This window comes from Hippichthys cyanospilos, chromosome 14 (assembly GCF_059441005.1).
Source record: "Hippichthys cyanospilos isolate Australia breed blue-spotted pipefish chromosome 14, RoL_Hcya_1.0, whole genome shotgun sequence".
Classification (NCBI taxonomy): domain Eukaryota; kingdom Metazoa; phylum Chordata; class Actinopteri; order Syngnathiformes; family Syngnathidae; genus Hippichthys; species Hippichthys cyanospilos.
In genome coordinates, this window is record NC_142382.1 from 8,807,674 (window position 1) to 8,822,123 (window position 14,450).

Here is a 14,450-nt window from a genome sequence, read left to right on the forward strand (position 1 = left end):
GAATTCTGACTCCCGTATTTCAATTCTGATCACTCGTCATTTAAGGTCTAATTGATGTTGCAGCAGCCTGGAGGCACCATAGCATACATAACATCAGATATTCCACTTTTTTTTGTGTTTCTGTTGAGGATTTCTTCACAGCAACACCGTGACCAAGTGGTGACAATGGTTGCCTCTAGTGATGACAATTTTGGCTCTTCAAAGAGAGCCTTTGAATCATCGCTCAACAAATAGAGACGTTCAAAATACCTCCAATAGACACTTGGATTTATGATACGTAGCACTTCATGTCAAAATGCAAGCGTTTAAATGATGGGAGATATATCATCTTCTAAAATGTTGTAGGTAATTTCATAATATGGAAAAGTTAAAAAAAATCAACATTCACTAGCTTATTATTCTCTTTAACATAAGTTAATATAAACATGCAGAAGACTTGGCACACATTGGCTTGTGTGTGTGTCGAGATGCACCTTTTTATATATGTTGCCATGGTGATACTACATTACCTTCTTGATTATGACATAAAACAGTGGTTTTATTGTTTGAAGCCTAGCCTGTAGATAATGACTATATTTCACAGTGTAAGTTCTATGACGCTGGTAGCACTTTTGTGTCATTGAAATCATGAGGGTTCATTGCAGTTTACGCATTGTCACCTACATTGAGCTTCACGATTTTACCGAGCAAGTTTCCATGTGTGAATAAAGACACATTTTCAGTCTGTATAATGAATTGAAATTGCATCTGTGAGAATGCAACCTCTGGGAACAGTACTCACCCAAGTAATTATGTAGTAATGATTGTTATTAATTGCTCATGGATGAGGCACAAGATGGTCGCGACCTGTGTATTCTTTTGTTTTGTTTTTTTTGGTTATTTTCCTGACATGCCAATTTCACTGTTTCTATCACACCCATATGTCATCTGTGTTTTGAGAGCGTGGCTGTGTATGTGCGTCAACAAGAGTTCAGGTGCTCGGATGTCCCATAAATCTCAAACAGAGTAGACCGGTCTGGAGCTCTGTTGCCCATTTACTGTCTTCTCTTATTAGCACGCAGGAACAGGAGTCGGCTCAGGCCACATATACTTGCGCACACAAACACGAAAAAAAAAAAAACACATACTCAAGCACACGCATATAAAAGGTCTTGCTGGGATAATCAGTTTCTATAGGAGGAGGAGGTCACTGGTTAATGCACACACATGTATGGCCACAATGGGACACACTGTGAAGGTCTTGTGACAGGATGAATGACAGTGGGCCGGCTGTTGCCTCATGACTTCCCCTCGCTGTCTTTCTCCACGCACACACACATGAACATTTTTCTACGTTTCAATGTTAAATTGTGTCCCAGCAGCTGTTTGCTTCGACTGCAGCCTCCCTCCGTCTGCCGTGTGATCTGATCCGACAATGACGTCCAGTAAGCCGTTGACTCTCCTCTTTCCTGTTCGCTTCCTCTTCCTCTCCATGCGCCAACCTGCCATCAAAGTGTCACACCTCATGCTTCGGCCATGCACTTGTGATACCAACTTATTACTGAAATAGAAATGGATAGACAGAGTTCAAACGCGGCCTGGTGTAATTTTCATCCCTCTGTCCAAAAGAAATGCTGGACTTTTTTTTTTTCTTCCCTGAATTCCCACTTACACAAATGTAAAGCCTATATGAGCAACAATTATTAGTGCGCCACATGACTGTAAAACACTACTGGAATTCCATTAGAGGGCAATCAAAATCAATCTTACTTCATTGAATAATACCGCATATGCACATGAATGCCTCGGTATGCTCTCTCTGCTGTGTCTGTTGCTCCCAACTCCTGAAACAAACAACGCTACGTTTTATTCTTTCATTTTTTCTTACATTCAAATAACAATTCAAGGAACTGTCAAATGATTTAATCACGCTGCCATTGACATTGACATACGACACCTGTTGGCAGTTTACTGAAAGCTCGGGCTTCGTTAAAGCTGCGTTTAGCATATATTTACGTCTAGCTAGCAGCGCTTGAATGCTCATTATGAGCTGGCGTGTGAGACATAAATGACTCTTCAAACTTTGATGCTAACAGCCTGACACGCTTGTTGTTTTTCAACCAACCAGGCTTTTTCAAATGCATAGTTTTAGCCAGCAAATTCATCGCATAGAACAACATTTTTGGGATGTTTTTTTTTTCTTTTTTTCTGAAATCTAATGTTTCTACAGAGGACAGTAGAAAAAAGAAAAAAAAACGTTGACCATCAAAAAAAATATAAAAGTTTGCCATTCATAATTAAGTAGAAATGTATTATTTGGTCTTCTGTGTTCATATATATATTTATTATTTGCCAACCAAAAATAATGAATGTAATCCAAATATTCATCATACGATTCACATTTTCTGCAGGACAACTGAGTAAAAAAAAATTCTCCAACGCTGCAGCCCTAATTTTATATGCCGTCGACACTCGCATGATGTAAAGATGTTCTCAGGACGGAGGATGAGAGCTGCTCTTTGTGTCTGTCAATGTCGTGATCGGTTGGGTCCTTGGTGTGAGTCTTTTGACTTTTGTTTGATCACAAAGGATATCTTTCACTATTTATGTTTGAGTTGCTAATCATTTTCCATCCAGGTCTAGTTCTCAAGTCAAGTTTTCTTGGCCAAGTTTTTTCTTAGATTTTGTACATCCTCCCGAGACCCCCGTAGTGAACATTTGTTTGCGGCCCATTCTTTTTGACTCATTTGTGTTCTGGTGTGTTCAGCAGAGGACATAATGGCCTTTCCAATGATGTGTCACATGTTTGAGTGTAATCTAATTAACTTTGATGTCTTGCTGAAACAAAATGGACACAACAGAAGACACAAATAAATGGAGGATCTAAAGACTTCTTCACTTCTGTTTCATCTCTTCTTCTAGAGGAATGCATTATTCATAACTAATGAGCAATTTTTCCAGTCAGTGTGTCCAGTTGGACTGAATAAAATGATGATTAAAGGTTGCCTTCACCAGAAATGGGCCACCTATTAAGACGGAGGAGCTACCCTGCAAAATCGGTAAATAATTAATCACATTTTATATTTTTTCCTCATTCTTTCTTTTTCAATATATATGAATATTGACGGCAGAAACATAGCGGGGCCGAGCAGCCAGCCAGAAGAAGATTCCAGTAGTGCTCAATTGGCCTTAAGCCATTCTTCTGGCCTGCTGCTCTTTGAATAATGCATGCTCTTTTTAATGAAGACCCTTTTCTGTTGTCTTTTTTCTACTTCTTCAGGATCTAGGGTGAAATTAGCATTCCCTGCCTTTTTGCATTTTAATGAGGCTTTGGCTAAGAACGCCGGGTCATGCTTATTGTTGCCAATCTTAGTCTAAAGGTAAGATAAGACCGAGCTTCAAAAAGAGTACAACCATCAAAGTGCTTTTCTTTTTGCAAATGCCATGCGGCTTTGTCTTGGGACACTTTTACACAGCCGTGATAGCAGTTAAATGTTGAAGGTTTTACCTCAGAGAAGTGTGGGATTAAAACAAGGTCAAAACCAGATTTAAACAAAAAAAAGTACCTTTTCACTTTTGATACAAGGACCACCTCTAAGTCGCTGCTGCATTTAGTCGTACTTGCATGTGAACATTTTCACACGTGGCTTTGAAGTCATAGCCTTGCAGTCATTTCAGGACTTTTTTTTTGGGGGGGGGGTGCTCAAGAACTACTGGTGTCGGTAGTGTTTGAGCTTGTCCTTGATTGAAATAAGACGGCATTCCTCAATTGTGGGACAATCAACTGATTCCTAATCCTGCTCTACACTCTTTTCATTGTCTAACAAATACCTTGTGAAGCTCCAAGCTTGGCAAAAGCAGACTCTCTCCAACCCAAAGAGGGCAGAAAGACCTATGTATAGGCCTCTTACATAATTAGATCTTTTTTTTCTCACCGTGTGAATCAAACATTTATAAACTAAGGGGCTTAATAGTTCATCAACGGAGAAATATGGCTTATGGAGACCATTGAGCTGTCCTTTTGAAACCATACACAGTAGTTGGTGTTTAAGCAAACATGGATGCAGTAAAGGATAAACTCTACATGGTTTGATGCGAGTGTGACAGGATGGAGTGGCCCACGAATAATGGAGGCATCAGAAGCAGACTGTGTGGAAATTAATTTGTGACTCATAAAATGCTAATTTCTCTGGATCTTTTGTTTGCAGGACTTTCTTTAAAATGAAAATGACACATTGCATTATCCGTGCAATTCATTTTTCGAGAGATAGTCCATTGTTTGTTCGATTTTAGTCTTATAAAACGCCGCTGATTTGATTTTCACAATACAAATGAAGCATGTCTTTACTGACACATTTATCCGAGAGAGAACACTGAGAACGTCTGACAAATTACGCTTGGCTCTGATTGCAATTCCTTTGAATGCCGTCGCCTGCATACTTAACCTATGCATTAACTTCCCAGCTGATTGGAGACGGCAGGTGGACATCAGCGCGGCGAGTTGTGTGAGGATTGATCTGAAGTTTGATGGGATGGCAGAAACAGGAAAATGGAATATTTGGCAGTCTCGACCGTATCTGTCAACTCGCACAACTTCTGTTCCGTGTACTGGGTTGAGAGAGACTCTCATTTTCCCGTTTGGCTCAGGAGAGAATTTGGCAGTGGAACAGAATAAGAAGCAAAGGTACAAGATGCTACCTCTGTGGGACTGTGTTACCTGCAGACTCTCTGACAGCTTGAGCAACTGATTGGTGCACTTGATGAGGCTGAAGTGGCTCGTATTCCACCTCACAGCATGAATAATTATCGTTATGTATTCGTCGACCACTTCATTTGATTTCCAATATGAAAAGTGTCATGGTTTTAAACAATTTTCTCTATCTATCTATCTATCTATCTATCTATCTATCTATCTATCTATCTATCTATCTATCTATCTATCTATCTATCTATCTATCTATCTATCTATCTATCTATCTATCTATCTATCTATCTATCTATCTATCTATCTATCTATCTATCTATCTATCTATCTATCTATCTATCTATCCATCCATCCATCCATCCATCCATCCATCCATCCATCCATCCATCGTAGCGTATACTCGTATTCATACTGTATGATCGCATGGCCCCCAAAATGTTGCGCATCTTTGACAATTTCACTTTCCAAACTACATTAGTAGTTGCTTCTCATGAGGTAAGTACTGTATGATCGTCCCAGGTGTTCTGTCCAGCTTTTAAGCTGTTCATTTAGTTTCCCTTGTTTGGTGAAGACCAGTTCGCCAATAGCTGCTGGCTGCAGCTGTGCACATCTCTGTTAATGTGAAGTTGATGACCACTTCATTCAGTTGATGGTGCACACCACCACACATCTTTAAGCATTGGCTCAAACATCATCACTGTACTGGGTGGGAGCCTGCAGTACTGCTGGGCTGGGCACCGGGCAACCACTTATGTGCTTGTGGCAGCAGACACTGGGTGGTGTGTTGGGACACAAAGTGGAAGTCCAGTCCAGACCACAAACGGGCCAAGCCGATGCAATCATTGGTGCGTGAGGTGATCTGGCAGAGGCTCTTATGTTCTCCGTGTTGAACTGCGGGATGACGGCCTTGGATCAGCTCCTCTTTGTTCTATCTCAATTAGGGCTGCTCTTGATGGGATTTCGTCGAAAATACTCAAGAACTGGTTATGAAATCATACTATTTTTATAATTCCAGTCCAGACTGAAAGACACACTGTCATCGGATAAATGTTCAAGAATGAGTTCCTCCATCCTTCTGAATTGTCTGGTGACATTGTGCAGATTTGGGTACGCCATTGTTTTGTGGTTAATGTAATGTGATAAAAGGTTTGCTAAAAGAGAATAAGACACCCTGTATGGGCTATTGAAAGTGAATCCATTGCTCCATTGCGTTTTTTAGTGTCCAGATGTGTTTTGATCTGATTTCAAATGCTTTGGGCAAATTTCACCACCATGTATTTTTAATGAGCACGGCCTGTACTACAGTGGCAATGGATAGGGCATCTCTGATTAGTCAGCGTGGCTTAGTGCCCGATGTTGAATTAACTATGGGAGGGCATCTGCTCTTTGAGCGCCAACACTTTTGTTGTTGCATGAAAACTATGAATAATTCTCTTTACACCCCACATGTGGGCGTTCAGTCGCTGGGCAGCGGGCTCCGCTCTCCACCCGTGGCTATGATCAAAAGGCAGGTGGGAAAAGTTTGAAAAGAATAGTTGGGAATGCATTCGAAAGTATGAATAAAAGTATACATAGTGTTTGTGTATTGATTAGGCTTGCTGTAGTTATGCTATTGTGACATAGATGGAATTCTACTATAAATGTTCAAGGAGATAAGGTAACCCCATAATGATTAAAAAAAAAAAAAAAAAAAAAAACTAAGCAAACAGATGTGAAAGATGAAACTGCATCTGCCTAATGAGCAACATTTGCTCACATTTCCTTTTGGGCGTTCTCAGAGTATGTATTAATTTACCATGCACAATGTGATTTTCAGTGTAAATCCATGTAAATTTAAATACTGCAGCAGTCCATAAGACTCAATGCTGGGGCACTTCATCCAATTAGACCCAATTGCAAAGCGTCTTGGACTTGAATCAATTTATTTCAATATATTTCAAAGGAACGTATTACTCTTCCAGTGGAAATTATGTCATTATCAACTGACATGATTGGTGCATGTGATGTTTACATTAAAGATGGACCAAGTGGTCAATAATTGCAGCCAATAATCATTTAGAGTAAAAGGTAAAATATTGGCATCAAAAATGAAAATGAAAAACTAACTTAAGAGTTGTAACATATTTATGCATCTTTGTGGAGCCTCCTTCTTATTATCTTTGATGGGCCTCTGTATTGATACTCAAACAGGGAGCTCTCATCCTCTTCATCGTGTCTTCAAAAGTTAAATTAAAACTTGAGTGTAACTTGTACAGGTAGCTGATAAATAAGTGCCTAATGTTTTCTCCAGCAAATCATGTTTAGTTGAAATAAAATGTATGTTAAACTTTCACTCAACTGTTTTTAAATTTCAATCAAAAAGAAAAGGTTGCAAAGAGCGTTCCCAGGGTCTGTACCATCTCTTATAAAAAAAAAAAAAAATGGGGAAAATTTAGATAAATATTTCCCTGAAATTGACCTAGTTTTAACCCGATCGCTTATATCAGATTTTTAGAAGACGCCCATGCGAGTATTCGTCAAATGCCAAATAACTTTCCCCCGAATATCAGCCCAGCTGATTATTGATTTATCCTTAGTTTAGATATTCCTGTATGAGCGATTATTTGTCCTTCTGGCAGCAACCTGGAATGTGGCTTCAGATTCATTTCAACATTGTGTTTGTACTGTACAGTACCAAGATAAAAGAATCCAAAATGCATTCTTTTTCCTCTGACGAGAAAAACAGTCAAACTAGAGGCAATGTATCTCAACAGCTTGCGGTAAAAGTAGCCTGCAAACAGTTCAACGTGTAACCACAACCTGACCGTCTCCCTCAGATCTTTTTTTTTTTTTCTCACCATACCTGTGAAGCTCCTGCCAATTCCAAAACCCCTTCAGACAATACAGACGGCCAGTTACCGCATTATCTTCAGGGCATTCACCTGCTTGACAGCCACACAGGGAGTGGAAAAAGCCACCAGGTGGGAGGAGCAATGAAGGGAGGCTCTGATAACATTAATCAAGACGAATTATTGGGGGTTAAGGTGATCGCAGCAAGCCAGCCACATCAGTGGGTCAGGAACACCTCATTCAGCAGATATAAATGTATTATTAGCCAATGATTCCGGCAGTCAATACGCATGAGAAAATATGACCAAATCACGTAGTGCCTTTTTGCCATGATTTGCTTTGGAGAAGGAATCCAATAAAGATGATGAAGAAGCCTCATCGCCGCACCTTACAGGACAGGGTGGGGCCCTGCGGAGTTATTGAGTGCGATGCACGGGAAGTGATTGCTGTCATTAAGTCAACAGGAAATGTTGCAACTCCTCCGTCGCAGCAGCTGGGAACAATAACGCTCCCGACGCCGCGGCATTATTGACTGCACGGGTTGCATTGGATAAAAGTAATAACGCTTGCTATTCCCACATTCCCGCTTTGACGGCTCGCCGGTGAGCAGAGGCAGCAAATTAGATTTAGAAGGATGGAAAAAGCGTAGGCTTATGATTGACTGGAGATGTAGTCTACATGATGTGGATCTCTCACCCTGTCAGAACTTCCATTTATTATTATTCCTCTTTTTTCCTGATTTCCCTGTAGGGTGAGGGGCAGGGTAGATATTTGAATTTAAATCGAAGAAAATACCAACCTGTGTGTCCAATTTGAATGGCACTGAAAATGAAGTATTTATTAAAAGAGAATCCTATTGCGGTAAGCGTGTAGCATCGGATCGAATCATCTCATCGGGACTACCTCAAATACCTTTTGGATTTAATTCCTAGCATATTAAATTAATAGTTCATTTTAATTAGGAGTAAAATAAAAATCAAATAATAATTCCAAAGCATTTTGATAAAACTCAACAACAATCTTACAACAAAACTAGCACCCCAGTCGATAGAATACATCAGTTTCCACACGTTTTGGCTTCATTTTGCATTTTAATTGTTTAACAATGCTGTATGTCAGGCTTTCATTTTGAATTCACTCATTCACTGCCATTGGTGGCTCTAGATGCAAAAGATCTGTCAGAATTTGGCTGGAATTGAATGAGTTGAAAGCTACATGTTAGCTTGATTTGACTTTCCAGATGTTTATCTGGTAAATGTTTGAGAGAACTTAAAAGCTATTGTATGTAGTGCTAAACAACTTACAGTGGATTCGACAATTCCCTGAAGAATTAAAAAAAAAATGCTTGTATTAATGGGGACATCTGAATAAATATTATTATACTGTATTTTCAGTGCTACAAGGTGCAAGTAAAGGCTTTTCATTTTACTCAAAATCTGTAAAAATGTTGTTGTGTGATTATTGTGAGCCCTCCACTGACTGTCTGACCATTTCCTGCTGACACAGAGACAAGGACGCTGTCCGCATTAGAGAACATTACGTAACATACGTACAGTACGCAAGTTGGAACAGAGAACATTACGTATGTTCCCTTTTATTGCCGCCTGTATTTTTAAATATGGTGCGCACTATGTATGGGTTAAGTACGGAAATAGACCCTGATCAAGAATATGCCTAAGGTGCAGAAAGTATTAAAATATGTCCACACTGTATTAACCTTGAGTGATCTTTGGAAGCTAGAGGGTGGTAATTGAGGACATAAATTAAATAAATAAACAAACCCTAAATTAGATTGTTTTGAGGAACTGGAACAATATTTCAGTGTGCTTTTCTCATTTAGAAAGACAAACTGTTAACAGCTTGCTCTGTGTCTTCTGAGACCAGGTGCTATTGGGAATCTTTTACCTTTTGTAGCTTCTTGGAAAGGAGCCCTGATCTTCCATCTTCCGTGGCCTCTATGTTCTTGTTCCCGAAATAGTTTATTGGCGCCATAGCCTCCCCTCAGGTAAAAGAAATGCTGCTGTCCTCAAATATTTACAACAAAAACAAAACACCCTCAGGTATATCGATCCTATGTGAGCATCTTTTCCATGAAGTTCATGCCCAAAGTCGATTTTTGGCATTTGTATTACCTGCACCAAACAGGTCAATGGTTGCTTGTGCACTAATTCTATTTTAAAATATCGATCACAGAGGTACAGTTCAATTCAATCCCTCTGTCCTACGTGTCTAGCTGTCCTCCTCTTACTGCAATATACTGTATAAGACAAAAATGAAATACGTTTTGTAAATCATTGACTTCATTTGAAAAGCAATTTTCTTCAGATTAATCCTAAATACGAACTAACAATAAGAAGGATTCAATCGGCTGTAGTGCTTCATCAAAGAGTATGGACATTTCACTGGGTTACATAGAGAATTACGCAGTACTTTAATTTCAAGAAGTTGAAGTTATTTCATAAAGTTGTCAAAATGATGATCTTGTTTTCCAGGGAATCATTTTCAAGATTACACATGATTTGTTTTTGTGTTTAAAAAGATAATGCTTGACAATAAAAAAGAACTAAAATTATGCAGAGGAAGCGCCGAGATTTTCGAAACTGTTGTGAAAATAAATAACATTATTGATATACATTTTTCATACTACATTAATACACATATAACCTTATGGGTCGCAACACCTTGCTGACACATGACGTCCCTGCCATATTTAATTTCCGCTTCCGCTTCAAATCAGCTAGCATGAATATTCTTTTCCAGAGACCAAACACATTCTTTTGCCTGCAATTTTACTGTTCTATCTTGGCTATTCTCCGCTTTAGCGCACTTTCAGCCAGATGTCTGTGAAAAGCGGAATCCATCATACAAGAGCTTAATTCCGGTGTTAACAAGCAAGCCACGTCAATCTTAAATTAGCTTAGCTATTAGCATAACTTTTCTCTATCCTTCAGTAGTGTAAATTATCCACTCCCAGTGAGATCTTGATTACTTAAGGGGCGGTCCAAAAACGAACAAGTTCAAACAGACAACTTAGCTGCGACATTCCCGGAAACATTCTCTTGAGGAACAACTTGCAGTTTTTTTAAATGAGCACACACTCCTCTAATGTCTAATAATGTCGAATGACTTCTCTAATGTGTAATAATGTCTAATGACTACAACAGATAGAAGCTTACTTTACATTTGTCGTCCAAGAAATCCACTGACGTATTGTTCGGCATTGTTGTGATGATGCAAGCGCAATTGGTTTGCCAGATCAGATCATCTTTTTTGCCCTACATACAAGGGCTCATTTATCATGTTTTGATCCGCGTTATTTTCTGGAAGTACAAAACCTGGCACTCTTGAACACAAATGAACTGTTGTTCAAAACCCATTTGGAGCTGTCAGCGGGCGCTTGATTCTCAGTTTCTCCTTTTTACACATAAAGGAAGAAGGTTATTTCTTTTCGTCCCGCTTGTGTTTGCAAAATAATTTCTGAACGGCAAGAAGGGGAAAGGCATGGCTTTTCCAGGCATGCTCGTGTAGTGTCATTCTGTTGTTTCAGGACAGATGATGCTGGTTTTGTGTGATTGGGGAAACGATGGCAAGATGTCAAGATGGCAAAATGCCACAGTTGTCTTGTGAAATGAGCCTCACCAAATCTATAAAGAATAAATCAGCAAGAAATCCCATACCAACCGGTATGGATCATTGTTTTCGCTTAGCGTTTTACCAGACAGACACAGCGAAGACGTCGTGAACTCTTGGGAGAAAAAACAAAACAAAAATCTCTCGGTCTGTTTGCCTCACCCCTCTCTTCCAAAGTTTTCCTCTCTCTGGCTGGGCGGGCACAGGTTTCCAAACAAACTCGCTGAAACATGTTGTCTGTCAGTCCGTCCGTCCAGCCCTCCTGCTGGGCTCCAAAGCTGCCATCCACCATGGAAGCAGGTGGCGCCGGCGTCCCAGGGAGAGAGGGCCGAGCGCGTGGGCGTCACGCAGGCGACGCCAATCCGAAATTCCCAGCTGACCTCCCGGAAACCAAGGCTACGGCTGAGCTTGCCATCGCCTCTCTTTGCAAGTCCTATCTTGCTCTTTGTCTCGCCAGCTGCGTTTCCGTCCCCTCTTAAATTCATTTTCGCCACCTTTTGTTTCTCGTCGGCATCTGTGTCTTCCTCCACCTCTTTTCTTTGTGCCGTTCATCCGAGTGGGACTAGCGGCAGGCCGCGGGCCAGCCAGCCAGCCAGCCTTCGATTGGACGTTAATGAACGGAGCGAGAGCGGGCCCATCTGATGAAGCTGGCCGGGCTCTCACCTGATTTTATCAGCTTTTCGTGTGTGTGTGAGAGAGACAACAGGTGCAATGGAAAAGCACGTCTGCTGTGCCATTACAGGTGATTTTCCAAGCCGCGCATACAAGATGCACTTTCACACTGAAATGCCATTCATCATATTCTAGCCTTACTTACTCATTGACCACCCTCCACAACAACTCTTTGGTAAAAGTACGCATAACCAGTTAGAGAGGCAAATAAGGAAACACCTGTCTCATACAGCCCTCAGTCAAACGACTCAAACACACACTGTCAGTGGGAGCGCCTAACGACAACATCCTGTTCCTTGCTGCCTGTCAACAGACCCTGAGCAACTGTAGTATGGTGTGAGAACACTTTCATTATAATCTTTGTTGTGAGAACCACCTTGAACCTACACAAGCACGGGGAGAACATGCAAACCCAAATCCCACAAAGGACGCCGGAGCTGAAATTGAACACGCAACTTCCTCATGCGAGGCAGACGTGCTAACCAGTCTTCTACCATGCCGCCGTACACTCAGACACATATGAACAAAGATTTCAATGTAATATTTTCCAAAACTTGATAAAACAAATGTCCACAAATGAGGATGTGTTTCTGTAGTCAGCCAAGACCAAGACATCATCAAAACTAGAGCGTATCGAGACCAAGACAAGACCAGTCCTCAAGATTCAAGAGTTTTATTGTCAGACGCATAGTAATACCACACAATGAAATTCTTATTCTGTTCACTTCCCCGAGCAGACTACATTCCATAATCAAGCAAATAATAAAGTAGGCAATAAAACAAAAACAAAAGAAACAGTTATAGAGCAATAATAGCAGAAATAATGAACCACTAATAAATGAATAGACTTACATTCTGTGCATATTATGGAGTAGATGGATTGAAATAAATTGTATACATATGGGGATGATAGTGCAAAATATTACATATTTAGCAGCTTTCCTGCACTTTGCAGTGCTTTTAAGGTGCATGTGGTAAACGTGACTGGTGATGAGGCAGATTAGTACGTGAGGGATTTGTTCGTAATCCGGATGGCCAGTGGGTAGAAGCTGTTTGCCAGCCCGGCAGTCCTGGCCCTCAGCCTCCTGTAGCGTCTGCCTGATGGCAGCAGTTCAAACAGGTTTTGTTGTGGGTGAGTAATGTCCCTGATGAGGTTTTGAAGGAATTGCTGTCAAGCAATTCATTTCTTTAACCAATATCATCACAATATCATCATATTTTACCATATCAGACAAATCACTAAAAATAAAATAACAAATATATTTGTCAAAAGACATTTGGTTCTGTTGTTTTTGAAGTAGTGCAATGAAACAAATTTGAAATCTTCCCTTCTACAAATAATTCAGTTCCTGACTGATTTTAGGATTACTCCTCTGGGTTTGACTGGTCTTGACAGGAAAAAATGCTGCGTCAACCCTATTCACAGAGCAATAGTATAATTATAAGAAAAGATACGAAGAGTCCGAAACCATGTCAAGACAAAGACAGATTTCAAGAACTTCTATCATGTTGTTAGAAGGATTATGCAAGAAGTAGTCAATTGATTATGAACCTCGTAGTGAGATGTGATACTAGCCAAAAAAGACCTATTTTAATGTGAATCTGTGATTTCCATTCATTCAATTTCTGTATGCTTATCCTCAATGTTGGTCCAGCCTCTTGCATATGATATGCTAGTAAGACTTTATACAATCGTACAATTGTGTCCCACGGGTGACCCGGAGAGAGAATAAAAGCCTGTGTCAACCGGGAGACTTCTTACGCATTGCCATCGGTTTTCTGCTCTTCGCACGGTTCACACGTCTTTGATTTCTTTACTGTCTGCGGTAGCATGTTGTCGCTTGGAGTTGCCGTTTTCACCACCGTCCTCTAGCAAAGTCTTTAGTGGTGTTTTTTCCTGTTATACTTTATGATTGTGACTTTGTTTCTCAAAGTGAAATCATTTGTCACCGGTCTGCTCGACCATTGTTCGGCCTTGGTGGAGATTTTCGCTCTCCCGAGTACCGTTCTAGTTGCAAAACGCAATATTCTGCATGGACAGAAATGATTTTCAGGTCCAAAAATAATGAAAAGAACAAAGGCAGATAAACAAGTGAGGTTTCCAGCACAGGCTGGTGGGCTTTGGCAGGACCAACTAGGTGAGGAGGGGGTAGAACAGATAGTGGTCCGTCCACACATCTGTCCACGCAGCACGGGGTGGGTTCCAGTGACACCCACAGAAACCGGCTTAACCTTCTCTTTCTCCCACCACCTGTTCATTACTATGTCCCCCCCAACCCACACCTTCCACATTCAAGCTTGTCTCATCCTCACTCTGTCTGCCTGGCTCTGCTCATTCCAGTTTGGTCTTTGTTACACTGGTGTGACGTCCCTCATTTAGCTTGTTTTCTTCATTTTTGACAGGTATAATATCAGGAGAAAATGACGAGCGCATTCATATTTTTTTTTTGTATCCGTTCAGACACTTTTTTTTTTTTTTGCCTCCACATTATTAGTAATTTGATTGTTCTCACTGATGACAATGGTAGTTGGTCTATTTGGATTTCATTAGAAATTCAGTTTGGATGAAAGACATAACTAGGTTTTGGTTTAGAGTGGAGAGAAAAGTTCATTTGTCTACACATGATTCCTCGTG

At 40.4% G+C, this 14,450-nt stretch overlaps 1 long non-coding RNA gene across 1 annotated transcript; it reads right to left on the reverse strand.

Moving 5' to 3' along the window:
* Positions 1-983: 983 nt before the first annotated feature.
* Positions 984-11,675, reverse strand: LOC148412840 (uncharacterized). The gene is made up of 3 exons (XR_015867839.1): positions 11,306-11,675; positions 1,750-1,823; positions 984-1,481 (listed from the first exon to the last, which is right to left on the reverse strand). It is a non-coding gene; the product is annotated as an uncharacterized LOC148412840 (long non-coding RNA).
* Positions 11,676-14,450: the final 2,775 nt, after the last annotated feature.